At 45.2% G+C, this 17372-nt stretch overlaps 1 protein-coding gene across 1 annotated transcript in view; it reads right to left on the reverse strand.

Annotated features, from left to right (window-relative positions):
• Window positions 1–17372, reverse strand: part of LOC124616708 — a 474983-nt gene that overhangs the window by 340986 nt on the left and 116625 nt on the right. The window lies entirely within an intron of this gene.

Raw genomic sequence — 17372 nt, forward strand, 5'->3', positions numbered from 1 at the left:
CCGTATGAGTCCTCTGACACCTACTCTGTACATAATGCACTGATCTTCCCGTATGATGTTGTATTGTATTGTATGTTAACCGGGGACCTAGAAACGACGGAGAGGCTCCGTCCCCGCCGCATCCGCAGTGGTCCACGACGCCTACCGCAGTCCACCTCACCCCTCCGCCGCCCCACACCGAACCCAGGGTTATTGTGCGGTTCAGCCCCCGGTGCCCCCCCCCCGCCCCCCAGGGAACGTCTCACACCAGACGAGTGTAACCCTTATGTTTGTGCGTTAGAGTAATGATGGTGTACGCGTGCCGGCCAAAGTGGCCGAGCGGTTCTAGACGTTACAGTCTGGAACCGCTCGACCGCTACGGGCGCAGGTTCGAATCCTGCCTCGGGCATGGATGTGTGTGATCATGTGATGTCCTTAGGTTAGTTAGGTTTAAGTAGTTCTAAGTCCTAGGGGACTGATAACCTTAGCAGTTAAGTCCCATAGTGCTCAGAACCATTTGAACCATTTGGTGTACGCGTACGTGGAGAACTTGTTTGCGCAGCAATCGCCAACATAGTGTAGCTGAGGCGGAATAAGGGGAACCTGCCCGCATTCGCCGAGGCAGATGGAAAACCGCTTAAAAACCATCCAGAGACAGGCCGGCTCACCGGACCTCGATACAAGTCCGCCGGGTGGATTCGTTCCGGGGACCAGGCGCTCCTTCCCGCACCGGAAAGCCGTGCGTTAGATCGCTCGGCTAACCGGGCGGGCTTCCCTTATGATGTTATTCGGGGTCTTCCATATCGCGGAACACTTGCACTGGCAGTTTGCTTGAACCGTTGCAATGTACTCATATACACCACTGCGGATTTGGCTACGCCAACTTTTGTTGCTACTGTCTGACTAGAGTAGCCTTCCTGATACAGAGCTACAAGCACAGCAAGTTTTTGAGTTACAGTCTCCTGCTTCCATCCCGTCACAAGAGAATATGGTATGAACCTGATCATATATCCAAACACACTCCTAGATGAATATAATGTACCGCGAATTAATTGCTACATTGGTAGACAGCTGAAGGAATGACACCTATTAGAATGGAACGGTCTTAGGTAAAGGCATGTCAGTATTGTTGTGGATATTCACCAGCGCCTCTCTATGCTAACATCCAGACAAAAACACAATAGAGCCGATCAGTCTTTACATTTTTATACCTGTTTTATTGTCAGAATGGGGATATGACAGAGTATTCAAAACGAAATCCCTATTTTAACCACAAATGCATTGCTGTGACAGGTGATGGAGAACTTCTGAGCGGTAGTGTATAAGGGGCATGAACAGCGTCATATTTGACTGATAACTGTGAAGGACATGGAGACGGCACGTTCTCGTGTGGCAGAGCGTTATTAGCACCGACAGAGTTTGAAAGGAGCCTCATTACGATCATTTGGTCGAATTGCGCAATGTCCAGTTTTGTGGGGAATTCGGATGTTATACATTGGCCCTGTGTTGGACTATATGGGAATATGAAGGCAGGAGTACTCATCGCCAAGGTTCCGGTTGACCACATACGACCACCACAAGGCAGGAACGCCCTATCGTGTAACAAGCACATCGGACCCGTCCACATCTGCGCCTGTCATCTGAGAACAACCAATGCAACGTCCTTTATCATCCCGTACTACTGCCAGGAGACTAGTACCAACCATCAGCCGGGCTATGGAATTACCGTGTCAACGCGTGGGCTGTCGTTACACCACGACACAAACGGCTGCTTTTGGAATGGTGCCGTAACGTGGAAGCATGGAGTGCTGATGAATGGCATCGCACTGTGTTCAGCGATGACACGCGCTTCTGCACTATCCCGGATGATCGTCGTCGGCGGGTAATGCGGCGACCTGGGGAAAGGTCCCATTTTTCCATGTTTTGGAGAGGCGCAGCGATAGTAATCCTGGCTTCATGGTGTGGGAAGCCATCGGGTATGATTTCAGGCCTCGGCTAGAAGTGATTGGCAGAAATCTGATGGCACAACAATATGTCACGGACATCCTACGTTCTCATGTGTTATCTCTCATGCGGCAGTATCATCGTGCTACTTTTCAGCAGGACAATGCTTGTCCACACATGACACGTGTCTCTATGGTCTGCGTGTTGTTGAGGTACTCGACTGGCCAGAAAGGTGCCCAGATCTGTCTCCGATAGAAGATGTGCGGGACCAGTTCGACGTCAACTCCGTGCCAGTCCCAGTATCCAGTACATCAAGGGCCAGTTACAACTGTCGTGGGCCAGCTTGCCTCAGGAGAGGGTACAACGGTTTTATGACACACTACCGAACCGAATCACTGCATACATCCAGGCCAGAGGGGTGCAACGTCATACTGACAGGTGGACTCTTACAGCCAAATTTTTTATAAATTTGACTCGATTTTGCAATCACTGAAAAAACATCACATACCCTCTTTAACCCGTGAAGTTTCACTTCGTTTCCTCCTCTCCTTTTTTTGTCAGGGAGAATGAAACACAATGTATTTTATAAAATCAAATTCCATGGAGATAAACGAACAATTATGTGACATAATTAGTCTGAGAAGTAGATCAATCAGATGGCACGACTACATGAAATACACAAATTTTTAACATAAAATATAATATATCTGAGAAGGATACGTAATTAAACGTAAGAAAATATCCCAAAATTTTACAATTCCTTTTACAATGACAGATCAAATGGCCAAGACATTTGGCAACAAACCTATTCGTGGAACTAACAGCTACTTTAAGAGAAAATAAATTCTGAACTTTTCAAATATTGTACAGTGTATTTGTTCTTGGATGATGATTAACACGTTCTACGAATATATGTATAACCTGCTGTTCAGTAACGCAAGAATCCCAATTGGGACGGTGTAAGTTTCAACAATGTCTCGTTTTATTGATATTCAAGATTCCAGCTCTTATACACTGAAGCGCCAAAGAAACTGGTAAAGGCATGCGTATTCAAATACAGAGATACGTAAACAGGCAGAATATGGCGCAGCGGTTGGCAACGCCTATATAAGACAACTAGTGACTGGTGCAGTTGTTAGATCGGTTACTTCTGCTACAATGGCAGGTTATCAATATTTAAGTAAGTTTGAACGTGGTGTTATAGTCAGCACACGAGTGATCGGACACTGCACCTCCGAGGTAGCGATAAAGTGGGGATTTTCTTGTACGACCATTTCACAAGTTTACCGTGAATATCAGGAATACGGTAAAATATCAAATCTCCGACATCACTGCGGCCGGAAAAAGATAGTGCAAGAACGGGACCATCGACGAGTGTGAAGAGAATAGTTCAACGTGACAGAAGTGCAACCCTTACGCAAGTTGCTGCAGATTTCAATGTTAGGCCATAAGCAAGTATCAGGGTGCGAACCGTTCAACAAAACACCAACGATATGGGCTTCCGCAGCCGAAGGCCACTCGTGCACCCGTGATGACTGCACGAGACGAAGCTTTACGACTCACCAGGGTCCGTCAATACCGACGCTGGAGTGTTGATGACTGGAAACACGTTGCCTGGTCGGACGAGTCTCGTTTCGAATTGTATCGAGCGGATGGACCAGCACGGGTATGGAGACAACGTCATGAATCCATTGACCCTGTATGTCAGCAAGGGACTGTTCAAGCACCTGCAGGCTCTATAATGGTGTGGGGCGTGTGCAGTTGGAGTGATATGGGACCCATGATACGTCTAGATGCGAGTCTGACAGATGACACGTACGTAAGCATCCTGTCAGATCACCTGCATCCATTCATGTCCGTTGAAAATTCCGACGGACTTGAGCAATTCCAGCAGGGCAATGCGACACCCCACACGTCCAGAATTGCTACTGAGTGGCTCCAGGAACATTCTTCTGAGTTTAAACACTTCCGCTGGGTACCAGATTCCCTAGATACGAACATTATTCAGCATATCTGGGACGCCTTGCAACGTGGCCTTCAGAAACGATCGCCACCCCATCGTACTCTTACGGATTTATTGGCAGCCCTGCAGGCTTCATGTTGTCAATTCCATCCAGCACTACCTCAGACTTTAGGCGAGTCCATGCCACGTCGCGTTGCAGCCCTTCTGCGTTCTCGCGGGGACCCTACGCGAGATTAGGCAGTTGTACCAGTTTCTTTGGCTCTTCAGTTTAATATGTTCGTAGGTTGTCGTGGCCGATGTTATTTTGAATAAAATGGTTTTGGGTACTGGGCCGCGTCAGTGGAAACTACTAAAACAACTTAATTGACGATGTCTCGACCGTGAAGAGGACGGCAACAAGTCGGCAGTTTAGTTGTTTTACTACTTTAAAATGAGAAGGCCAGTACCCAAAATTATTTTATCCAAAATTTCCAGCTCCTAATTTATTAATAATAATTTATTTTCTTGTGAGCCCTGAGTTGAGAAATCAAGGGTGCTATGGAATCTGTAGCTGAATCTCCGAACACTATGTGCCTTTGGTCTTACGGTCCATGTCTACTAACAATGAAGATCCCGTTTTTGCTTAGTTCGAACGTACTAAGGAAATTATGGTACGGCAGGGTTTGTCGGTATGAAATACGTGCTACACCATTTTGAACAGTTGGTTTAGGCGTTCAATGGCCTTAATATCGATACGTCGCGCTACCTACTGAAGATGAAACAGCTGATGCAGGTCCTTCGATCTGTTGAGAGTTCTCAGTTTGCCAAGGGATTTACAGTTTTTGCCTCGGATGCCCTCTTACGAGACTGTAGAGTACTCGTCGAGTCAGTGCATATCAGAACTCTGGCGACTTAAATAAATGTCGTGAGACTAGGGCCTCCCGTCGGGTAGACCGTTCGCCAGGTGCAAGTCTTTCGACTTGACACCACTTCGGCGACTTGCGCGTCGATGGGGATGAAATGATGATGATTAGGACAACGCAACACCTAGTCCCTGAGCGGAGAAAATCTCCGACCCAGCCGGTAATCAAACCCGGGCCCTTAGGATTGTCATTCTGTCACACTGACCACTCAGCTACCGGCGGCGGACTCTGTCGACTTGTGAATCAACTATTTAGAGAATAACGTGGTGAACATCGCACAACTGAGCAGTTAATACATATGCTTTTGTAGGTAACAAGAGTGACTATCCCCTACCTTGTTTGACCATTAAAAATGCGTCTCCTCTCGTAGTGTTTGTTGTACGTTAAGAGTGATAGACGGTAGTTTTCATGATTGCATATTACAGGCTTTCATTGTTTTGATCTTCACAGAAACAAACAGGGGTCACAAAAAAAAATGGTTCAAATGGCTCTGAGCACTATGGGACTCAACTGCTGTGGTCATAAGTCCCCTAGAACTTAGAACTACTTAAACCTAACTAACCTAAGGACATCACACACATCCATGCCCGAGGCAGGATTCGAAACTGCGACCGTAGCGGTCGTCCGGTTCCAGACTGTAGCGCCTTTAACCGCTCGTCCACTTCGGCCGGCCAGGGGTCACAAACCGAAGCAATCCTAACTACATTATTGCTCTATAATGAGACATCTGAGACTAACGGTCCGTTATATCAAAACACTCAGAAAATATCACAGAACAACTTCCGAAATTTTGTCCGTGGAGCTCTGTGGGAGACTGTGACCAGTTAGGACATTTAGCTGTTTCTTTGTACGTATATCAGATTACAATAGAAGAGCTTGGCTCGTTTCCAATGACCTCCCTTCGGTTCCGAACGATTTTATACGCTGCACAGTTTCATATTCCACGAACTGTGCCTGGAGCGCCAAGCCGAGGGCTAATGAAGCTATCCATCATTCAGGAGGTTGGCTGCATGGCACTCTTCTCTCGACGCTCGATTCATTTCCTCAGAGGCAAATCGCAGAGCGCAGCATACGTTCATATGGCGATAACTAGACAGATCTGATTAAGCAATAAATCCGACAACGCCAATTCATTAAAGAATAGAACTCCCATGTATAAGACAGCTTCAAACGTCTGATTACTTTAAAGTTATGTTAAGGTGTTAAACGATAGACCTTAAGCATGTAAACGAAGAAAAATTTATAAAAGGTTTGGCATTATGTTTTAAAGCTTGTTGGAAGTTGCTAAGTACTCTTGTTGTGAATTGCGCGTAGTCCGGGTAACTTGTGCTCTCTTCCTGGTATTTCACACATCTCAATGTTTATGACGTCATATCTCCTTAACTACGTGTCAGTTTTTCAGGTACACTCACGTTAAGAAAAAGTAGAAGACCTTGAACGACTAGAGATAGGGCATTTATGTTTACAGGGCATGTACATAAGTATCTTCTGCAGAATTGATTAGCATTTGAACCGTGTCGACTCACGGGTTCAGGATTAACATCGATATCGTGGCGCAACACCACCTACCGGTAAATTTTGCCTGCGGCTCTCGTCGTTGCTATAAACCGAAGGTAATGGAACAGTGTGACTTGAGCAGACGTGCAGGATGTCTCGCAGACGCATGCGCGAACCGTACTATCAAATCAGTGGGAAAATATGATTCCTCCATCCAGAAAACTGCTGTCGTGTGGGACGAAGTGTTTCGGCAGTGCACCGGGTGTGCGCTGAATGGTTCACGGAAAGCCGTAGAACACAACGAGATGGGTCAGATCGCACCACCCATATCACCCGTCGAGAAGACCACACCTCACCCGAATGACACTGCAGGACAGATCTGTGTTCTCCTCGTCTCTGGGGTAAAGGTGGAACAGTGTAACACATCGTACACTGTAACACATAGTACACTATCAGGGATGACAGTCCGTCGCCGTTTATTACTGCATGGGTTACGTGCGCGTTGTCCACTACTCCGCCTACCTTTGACGAATATGCAGAAACATGCTAGACGGCAATGTGTTTGGAAAGGCATCACTGGTGCCAGGAATGGCACCTCATAGTGTTCTCCGACGAATTAAGGTTCTGTTTGTTTGAAAATGATGGCCGAATTTCAGTTCGCCGCGGACCGGCGGCGCGGCATCACAGTGACTGCATTTGAGTAAGACATGCAGGGCCAACTCGAGGCCTTATCGTGTGGGATGCTATTGGGCACAACAACAAATCACAGTTGGTGCGTGTCCAGGGCACAGTTACCAGTGTGACCTACATTAATCACATCCTGTGACCCGTACCCATACTCTGTCTGCACCACACTCCAAACACCATTTTTCAGCAAAACAATACACGACCACAAGTTGCTGCACGAATACGTGCCTTCTTGATGTCAGAGCATGTCAGCCTTTTTTCCTGATCACCAGACTTGTCGCCAGTCGAAAACGTGTGGGACACGGTGAAATAATAGGTGCAGCGCTGGAACCCAATGCTAACCACCCACAGATGAACTTTGGAACCAGGTGCATACAGAATGGATGTCTATACCACAGGACGCCATTCGCACCTTATACGCATTGATGCCACTACACTTGGAACAAAGTATCAGGGTCCATGGCGGGCCCTGTGCCTACTAGGCAACAGGACACATGCTGAACCGAGATGACTGAAATGATAATAGTTTCTGCAGAACATACTAATGTACATGTCCCCTTAATATGAACGTCCTATCTCTAGTCGTTCAAGGTTGGCTATTTTTCTAACATGACTGTACAATCGATGATATACGTGGATACCGTATGCAAAATGTGTTACAGATAGGGTTAGTAGTAAAGGAGTAATAAATTAAAACGTTACGCCTGACGCTGTCGTTCCACTGCATGAACAGCGGAAGTGTAGTAAGCCGTAACATTTTTTTCCTTTCATCACTTTGTGGGAGGTATTGGTGAGAAAAAGTTTCATATTGGCTTAAAATTGTGTGTAAAGATTACTGGAAGTCGCCAGGTGCTCTCATTCTCAAATACTGGATGAATAAAGTCTGGGTAATTCGCACCGAGAGTTAACACTATATCAAGAAATATACGCAGTTTCTGACTCCAATACTTGACTTATTGTTACACTTTTAGCATAACATTATAGCTCTTAACGCCCCTCTAAGCCGTTAGATGGGTAACCTGCAACCAAAGTTGTACACTAGATTAGGCGTTTAGTAATACAGATGCTTTGTTAACAATTGTTGGGAATGGCTCTGAGCACTATGGGACTCAACTGCTGAGGTCATCAGTCCCCTAGAACTTAGAACTACTTAAACCTAACTAACCTAAGGACATCACACACACCCATGCCCGAGGCAGGATTCGAACCTGCGACCGTAGCGGTCGCGCGGTTCCAGACTGTAGCGCCTAGAACCGCTCGGCCACCACGGCCGGGTTAACAATTGTGTTTCTGTTCGTAGCATTCTATTGCCGAAGAAAAAAAACTGTGCTCTTTCGTCGTATAACTGTTTTGTAATCGCTCATTATCAGCAATAGCCGTAGACGCATATATTGAGCCGTGATTTGTTTGTTTCTCTTAGCAAGTCCAGACGGAAAGAATGTCAGCTACAAAGCATATCTCGAAGTGAGACCCAAATTGTCCCAAATGTGGCGCTCGAGCTAAGTGCTACCAACAAGTTGGTGCCTCGTTGAGCACCTCGTCAATGGACCATCATTATCAGTGTTTTATGGGAGCCAATTGTACGATTACGACAATAATAGAAAAAGGGAAACAGAAAACAAATTAAGTGCGGAGAAGAATTAACGCCCTGAGAAAACACTAATTTCTGTCGGTAGCGTAGATTAAATCCTCTTAAATTTAAGAGACGTATATCTGAAGACTGAATCTCTAAACGCAGGTAGATAGAAAACTTACCTACTTACAATGCAGACACGAGTGAAGTATACACTGATCAGCCACAACATTATGACAATAGTCAGTATGTCCACCTTTGATACGGATAACAGCGGCTACGCGTCGTGGCAAGGAAGCAGTGAGGCCTTGATAGGTTGCTGGAAGGAGTTGGCACCACACCCGCACGCACAGGTTCACACATGTCAGATGTGTTCGATTGGTTAAAGATCTGGCGAGTTGGGGGCCAGCACATCAATTAGAACTCGCCACTGTGTTCCTCGAACCACTTCATCACGCTCCTGACCTTCTGACGTGGCGCATTATCTTGCTGAAAAATGCCACTGCCATTTGGAAATATGATCATCACGAAGGTGTGTATATGCTCTGCAACCAATGTACGATACTCCTTGGCCGTCATGGTGCATTGCACGAGCTCCGCTGGACGCATGGATGCCCACAAGAATGCTGCCCAGAGCATAATGGAGCCGCCGCCAGATCGTCTCCGTCCCACAGTACAGGTGTCAAGGAGCTGTTCCCCAGGAAGACGACTCATTCGCGCCCTCCCATCGTCATGATGAAGAAGGGATCCGGATTCATCACAACATGCAATATTCTGCTGCTGCGCCAACGTCCATGCTGATGGTCACTTGCTGATGTCATGGTGTTAACATTGGCACATGCATGTGTCGTCGGCTGCGGAGGACCATCGTTAGAAGTGTTTGGTGCACTGTGTGTTCAGACACATTTGTACTCTGGTTCACCAGTCCACCCAACCTACGACGTCCGACATCTGTAATGAGGGGTGGCCGCCCAACCCCACGACGTGGTTTCACCTTGGTTTCGTCACGTATTGCAGACACTCACCACAGCAGTCCTCGAACACACAGAAGTCGTGCTGTTTCCGAAATGCTCGTGCCGAGCCTCCGGTCCATCACAATCTGCCCTCGGTCCAATCAGATAGATCGCGCGACTTCCCCATTCCGCGCAAGGACTGCACGCTCACTGATACTACTACTTGCACCGTGCGTGTGTCTGACAAGCAATCATTCCTCGCCAGGTGACGCTGCTGTAGTAGGTCGGAGGTCATCATGTTCTGGCTGATAGCTGTCCGGGTTTACTACGTCTGCAACTGAGCGGTCTCACAACGTCAAAACTTATGTTCGCAATATATAGTGCATTAAGTTATGGATGGCAAGAGAGATGAAGCATCAAAACCGTAATTTCTCTAGCTGGCTTACAAGAACTTTCTTCATTAGTGTGACTAAAATGGCGTTTCAAGTGGAACAACACGTAATCGTCTTAATAGATGGTAACATAGAAAAATTGAGTGCGGCTCGCGTTGGTGCCGTTGGTAGTTTGGCATTGTGTAATAGGGATAGTGGCGTCTCGTTTTCTTCTTGTGTTTACTAGCGCCACTACGTTTGCTAGCGTTGTCTGTCCGCGAGTGGCAGCAGCAGCGTTTATCGATATCTAGTACCGTGGTATTATCTTTGGAAGGACGTCAACTGTTTTCCGCGTCGGGTGTGTCGGAAGTTCGGTTGGTACGGAGCAGCAGTGAGGTCTGGCAGTGCGAGCACATGCCGGGGCCGCCGACAGCACGCAGGCACTGCCGGAACGAGGGGCTGTAGTTGCGAGGGCCACAACCTCGTTGTCCACCGGACCCAGGACGTTTGAGTTGAGTGAACACTAACCCAGTGGTGAAACCTCCACTATTTTGAAGTCACGCCGTTTCTTCGTGCGTTGCTGCTTGCAGGGTCGCTGAGACGAAGAGCAACGAGTGGAGTGTTTGGAGTTGAGGAAATTAGTTAGCCGTCCTCCGCTTCTTATTATTAATCATTGAATCCCTTGTGTTTATTGGTGAAGTTCAACCAGCGCTATTTTTGTGCCTAGTGGCCGCTAACGCCCCAGTTACCTGCCCTGGAGGTTAGCGTATTTTCGCGGCAGTGTACTTTTCCTCGCCTTGCCGCTGCTGCCCAGTAAGGCGTGTAGTTAGACAGCCTCCTTGATTGTGGTTCGGATATGTTGTTTCTGTTGGACTGCTTTGGTCGTAGTGGTTCCTTCTGCTTCTGGATGTTCTAAACACCGGATTCTGAAGACACAATGGTGTCTGCCGGTTCCGCCATGCCTGGGTTATTCCATCGTTGTGTTAGTTACCAGACATTAAGTAGATTTAGAAAGAGTGTTAGTCTGCGTTTAAACTGTCACTAGTTTGAGTTGGCATCCGGTCAAATGAATACAACTGGCTGCCTGTTTCATCATTTACGAAGTTGAGTGACTTTCCCAGGCCAATCCTTGGAGCACTGTCTGAGGCCCACCTCTCTCTTGGTTTGATCAGATTGTGATGATTGTTTTTTTAAAGTATTTTAATTTTCAGTTATTACTATTGGGCCTTCAGCCGACAAATAATTTGAATTTCTGGTCAACAAGGCCTCAGCCATGAATGCAATTTGTCTTAAGAATTTTTAATTAGATATTGTCTCTTTATAATACAATTTTTCTTTAAAAATATTTTAATATCTCTTCGAGAAGTTTAACTGTTTTTAAAAATTTTCTACCCAGGCCTTCAGCCGTCAAGTTGTTTTTGATTTATTACTATTTGGGCCGTCAGCCGACAAATAATTTAAAGTTCTGGTCAATAAGGCCTTCAGCCGTGAGTGCAACTTGCTTGAGAATTTTTTTTATTAGACATTGTGTCTTAATAGTCAAATTTGATAATTGTTCCTTATTGTCAACCTCATTTCCAATTGGTTCCAAATAAAGTGTACGTGATTTAAAAAAAAAAAAAAAAAAAAAAAACTGAGCAACCAACGGAAACTGAGTAAGGCCCCGTCCACACCGAATCCTGTCGTTCCCTGAGTCCCATGTTTCAAAAACATTTCACAAAATTTCATCAACTTTGTGTTACAGAGTAGAATTTTCAACCGTCAACAATTTGCACCGATGATTAACATTCTACAGCTGTCGTTGTATTCCAAACTATGTGAAGTGCATGGCAAAGGGTACTCCCATCGCATTTCCTGTCGAACCTGTAGAATTAAACTGAATATGGACTGTGTGCTATTAAGTTCATAGGGTTTACATGGACAAGGACTAGGCGCTCGCAAATGATAGGAAAAAGACGGTGGACTCTTCGGAACATTTCACTGTACTGTTGTCCCAGTCGTTCAGCCATGCACTCACTTCGCCTTTGTAGTTATACTTTTGTGTCAAGATTTGTTTCACTCTTGTCAGATCCGCTTTACAACACATTACCGTAGTGCCTACTGGGTAGATCTCGAGGATCATCAGTACGGTATCGGTTGGCATGGTACCACAGACCCCTCTGAGGAGTACATTGCACGACTTGCCTGTTGCGGTGCCTATTAAGACTGTTATCGCTCTGCGATACGCTTGTTGCAAATTATGTACCTGTTTCCCAGTCTCCTGACTGCACTGCCTACTCCTCTCCCTGTCTCTGTTCCTCTGCTACTTAATCTTAGTTCATTACATGCACCAACCTAGATTTTTGTCTATTGTTATAGCAGCCTCTGCCAATACCCGCTTGGTGAACGATTCTGACTTTTATATTAACATACGGTTAACCTTTGAGTGCAAATATATGTAATGTTTACAGATACATACCTTCTTTATGTACATTTCAATATGAGATTGTGTATAGTTCAGAGATTTACAAATAATATCTGTATAACATATGTAGTCCGAAATGCTTAGGTCAGTCTAACATTGAGTTTGAAAACTTATATACTCATGAACATCGTCCAATAAAATGTATACAGTTAATATTATCGTGGAACAATAATACAGCGTATTTCAGTTTTAATGCCTCTCTGGTCCTCCAAGGCTGATATGAAACTACCTAGCAGAAGTTTGGAAGGTACGAGACGAGGTATTGGCGGAAGTAAAGCTGTGAGAGCAGGTCATGTGTAGTGCTTGGGTAACTCAGGAGGTAGAGCGCTTGTCCGCGAAATGCAAAGGTCCCGAGTTCGAGTCTCAGTCCGGCACACAGTTTTAATCTACCAGGTAGTTTCACATCAGCGCAGAGAGAAAATTCACTCTGGAAGTACATTAGAATACAGGGCGGTGCGAATAGTGTATGTAGGAAAAAACAAAAAAAGTCATCTGAAATTTTGAGAGTAACTGTGAGCAAAATAAAAAAGCAAGCAATTATCGTGACAGGCATTCCTCAGGTGAGTAATCTAATAGATTCTTCTTCCGTAAAACGTATTAAAAAAAATGTTCAAATGGCTCTGAGCACTATGGGACTTAACATCTGAGGTCATCAGTCCCCTAGAACTTAGAACTACTTAAACCTAACTAACCTAAGGACATCACACACATCCATGCCCGAGGCAGGATTCGAACCTGCGACCGTAGCGGTCGCGCGGTGTCAGACTGAAGCGCCTGGAACCGCTCGGCCACACCGGCCGGCGAAAACGTATTCAAAAGGCAGGACAGTAACTACAGAAATTTCAGATAACTGCCACTGTGGTTATTTCATCTTGAAGGAATAATAATAAACAGCCAATCAATAGCGTAATGGAAGGTTTATTTAAACCCCTTCACCATTGTTTCAACGTTTACAAAAACATTTTCTTTAGAAGAAATGGTGACAGGTGGGTTACACTTCGTGGCAGAGATACTTTAAAACATAGCGAAAAGGCCACGATATGTAACCCAGTCATCACTATTTCCTTCTGAAGAAGACGTTCTTATAGAGTTTGAAATCATGGATTAAATACACCTTCCATTTTTCGACTGACTGGCTGTCTATTATCCGTTAAAGAAGGTTTCATCCTACAGTTGCTGCTACAGCCACGTGCAAAATTTTGAAATGCGTTTTCCCTTTGTGTTTTATATTTCCTATATTTATTGCAAATGCATAGTATTTCTTCTTTCCTCATTCTGGGGAAATGAGCATTAAATCTTTCTTTCTCAATTCAAGGCATTACTGATACGTAACTTGCTTCTTTTAACGAAGAGTCGTTTCATATATCTGCGTCAAAATTTAATTTATTTTCATTTACTATAAAGATATATTTTTTATAAAATTATGATGAAATACATATTATAACTTCAATAATATATAAGCACAGAGTCTAAATAAAAGCAAAAAAAAGTGTATAATAACGGAATTCCAACCGGATGACGCCGGCCGCTCAGCTACCGGCAATTATGTTAACATGTGCGATACGTTTTGTGCTTAACAGCACTCGAAAATCTAATTTATTTTTTTGGAACTGAGTCCCACTGCTTTAAAGAGTGGTGTCTGGGCACTGACGTTCGCAAGAGCACATAATAAACCTGAAAATAAATACGTTGCAATCGTTTTCAGAAGACTTGAAAACAATATCCCAACACAGAAAAGCAATGCGAACACCGAAAGAGACCCGCGAACGAATTATGGCGTTGCAATTGATCACCCAATCAAGAACGCGTTCACCTACAGCCACTTGCTCTTTATACAGGCTATGTACTGCACATGTTACGGATAGTTACAGCCTGTCTTTACTGACAATCAATCATGTATTACGTTTCTGACAGAAATGTACATGCACATTGGCTATAAAGAAAGTGAAATAAATAGCCATTAATGCTGAAGCACTCCAAGCCAAATATTAGTTTTGCGTCGAAGTTCTTTGTTTAGGTCGTTAACAGCACAGCTCCCTCTGTCTCATACCGCTCGATGCGGCCGATTATTTTGTAGCATAACAACAGCTGGTGATGAGCACGTTTGGACTGCAGCCAAGAGAGGAAACGAATGTTTATTGGTGGGAACAAATACGTAACGCGTGTTTCCGGTTGTTTTTGTCCGGCGCAGCGCGCCCGCTATCAGCGGCGGCCAGGCCGGCTCGGCGCTCTGTTTCAGAGCTTTATCTCGACCCGCTGCGCCCAAAACAACAAACCGGAGTGTGCGCGTCGCACGTATCTGGAGCTGCGAGCCGAGCAGAATAGCTCTGCCTCTGCTGACCATTCTCTCGTCACATGGCACCGCTCCGGCACACACATTTTTGGCTGACTTTCTACCTGTAAATAATTTATTTGAAAGTTACATTGCCGGTTTGTCGGGCCTGGGAGCCTTGTGGTACAACACGTGTCTGAAAACCGAAGGTAGGCGGGTCGAATACCGCCCGGAACACAGAATATTTCATTTTGCTTTTAATCTTTCACCTCTCGAAGATGTGGACATTCGTCCCCTCTGCATTACCGGGAAGTGGTGTCGTACTGAGCCACAAAGAATAATAATAATAATAATTATTATTATTATTATTGTTGTTATTATTATTACTGACATTTTGAAACATGTGAATGAATAAAAATTCCAATATATCTCGTGCAGGTGGTGCCACACAAGAAAATGAGAAAAAGTCGTATTTTAGAACCGCCGAGAGCGGCTGACAAATCTTTATTACGGTATTGCTGGTTTCGACCATCTTCAGGTACCATGACATTATTTACAGCAGCCTTTATGTGGTATCGATACCACCCAACGGGCGTCATAGCTCGCAACGGGATTTCAAGTTTCCATCAGACGCCAATAGCAGTCGTGGGGAATCCGGCAGACCCAATGCAGCACGCCCACTGAACCACGCCTCCAGCGGCTCGGTACCACGAACGCCCTCTGTCACTGTAATATAGGAAGGCTGGTGGCAGCCAGACAGCCCACTTGAACTTCAAGCCTCTACGCTACATGACGCTAAGCAGACGCCGCCTACTCGCGGCTCTGACACCGTCGTTTGTGCTCTTATGCGAGTTGTGCCAATGCGCAACTCATTTGTGTTAGCCTGAGAAATGTCACGATGCAACAGGATGGCCTTGCATTGAGAAGAACAGAGTTTCTAATCTCCTGGCAATCAAACTGAGATAAAGGCCATCCCATACTACAGAAATGGACGCTGATGGCAGATGCGGGAATCTCGCATTGACTTTCTGGGCAACTTCCTGAACGGTATGGGTTGACGATGATTCCCTCCGACAGGTGCGTATCAGCCTCATAGTGGTCACAGTGTTGCCTTCATGTGAAATGCTGTATTTGTGACGTTAGAGAAGAAAGGAAAGAAGCTGGAAGAATCTAGTGTCGTAATATAACCTATTCCTGTCTAAGAACACCAAAAACTGATAGTGAGATGTTTCCCACTACCAGGGTTCGAAGTGGCTACTTTTGAGCCGTGCCCCACTGCTGAAGCGTTATTAGCAATTTCGCTTACAGAGCAGGTACACCAATTTTTTTTCTCTTTTTAAATGTCTGAATGGGAGAGTTATTCCGAGCACAAACACTTGCTAGAACCTTACACTGGCGATTTAAGTTGGCAGATAAAACATGTTAGTTCATTCTAATCTTCGTGGGTGGGAGGTATTACACTGGAACCTCCAACTCCCTCATAAGAGCTACAATGGTGTTACTGAATAAACATGGTCTCGTAAAATAGTATGCAACAAGAGATCCAGTGAAAAACACGATATTATAGACAAAACGATACATTGATCGCAGTCCAGAGAAAACAATTTGGATACTACGTTTCGCCTGATGTTCTTCGAAAGTAAGAACATCCTCAGTGAGGGAACAATGTAAAAGTACATTCGCTAGACCATGTCAGTTGGATCTACTGATCAATAAGAAAAACAGGAAAGGAGGGTGTAATTTTCTGCCTACAACGGTGCCATTACAGACGAAGCAGAAGCTCGGTTTGGGGATCGACACTGACAACGTATTCTTCAATGGAACCATATCGGCATTAGCCTTTAATGATTTAGGATGGCCGGACGGGAACTGGAATCACTGCTATCTCGAATACCAGTCCAGTGTCTTGACCCTGGGCCACCTAGCTCGGTGGTCGGTAGGCTAGGCTTTCTCTCTACAGTTACAAAGGGTACTAGGAACGTTTTGCAATACGACGCTACTATAAGTCGCAGGAGGTTGATTTTTGCTGTGTTCTGAGAATACTTCATACTTGCGTACTGTGGTGACAGTCATTCACTAGCAAGGTTAGTTTGAAGTGCTTGCTATGGCATCGAGGTCACGAAGTGAGATTAGGGCAGTTTTTGAGGTACAACTTCCCGGGTAGTTTAAACATAGACCAGTGCTTTGAAGAAATGACTTTTGCACTTGGTGATGTGTGTCCACATAATACAACTAGATTCAGGTGGTACAGAGAATTCCAAAGGGGAAATTTCATTCTGGAGGTCGCTGAGAGGGAGGAAAGGCCACAATCATCAGTTACGGAGGAAAACATTGGTGCTGTAAGGAAAATGTTAGACGAAGACAGACGAGTGATCTATAAACAGATAGAGGATACCTTAGGGCTAAATGCACCAGCAATTCGTTCGATTCTGCATGGTTATTTGAAGTAAAGAAACTTTGTTGTCTCTGGGTGCCGCATGACTAATGGCAGAGCAGATGACACGACGTGTGACTTGGTACCAGGACAAGATCTCTAAGGGACAATGTCTGTGTGTGAATAACATTGTGACAGATGACGAAACTTGGCTGTATTGTTATGACGTGCCGACTAAGACTGAAAACAAAGTTTGGGTTTTTGAAGATGACGACAAACCAATAGCTCTCAGTAAAGAAATCGAGTGGAATTGTGAAGCGTGTTGTTTTGGACACACAGAAGAGAGTCACAACTAAGTGGTACACTGGCAGTGCCCACCCAAAGTCATCCAAT

The sequence above is a fragment of the Schistocerca americana genome, chromosome 5 (genome assembly GCF_021461395.2).
Source record: "Schistocerca americana isolate TAMUIC-IGC-003095 chromosome 5, iqSchAmer2.1, whole genome shotgun sequence".
NCBI lineage: Eukaryota > Metazoa > Arthropoda > Insecta > Orthoptera > Acrididae > Schistocerca > Schistocerca americana.